Raw genomic sequence first — 239 nt, forward strand, 5'->3', positions numbered from 1 at the left:
GGCACTGGGACACACTCCCCAAGGCAGTGGTCACAGCACCAAGCCTGCCGGAGTTCAAGAAGTGTTTGGACAATGCTTTCAGACATATGGTTTGATATTTGGGTGATCCTTTGTGGAGCCAGGAGCTGGACTCAATGATCCTTGTGGGCTCCTTCTACCTCAGGATATTCTGTGATTCTGTGATTCTGCGCCCAGCCGTGGGGCAGGAGCGGTGTGTGCTCCCAAACCATCCGGAGAGG

Source organism: Anser anser, assembly GCF_964211835.1.
Source record: "Anser anser genome assembly, chromosome: 2".
NCBI classification, from domain to species: Eukaryota; Metazoa; Chordata; class Aves; order Anseriformes; family Anatidae; genus Anser; species Anser anser.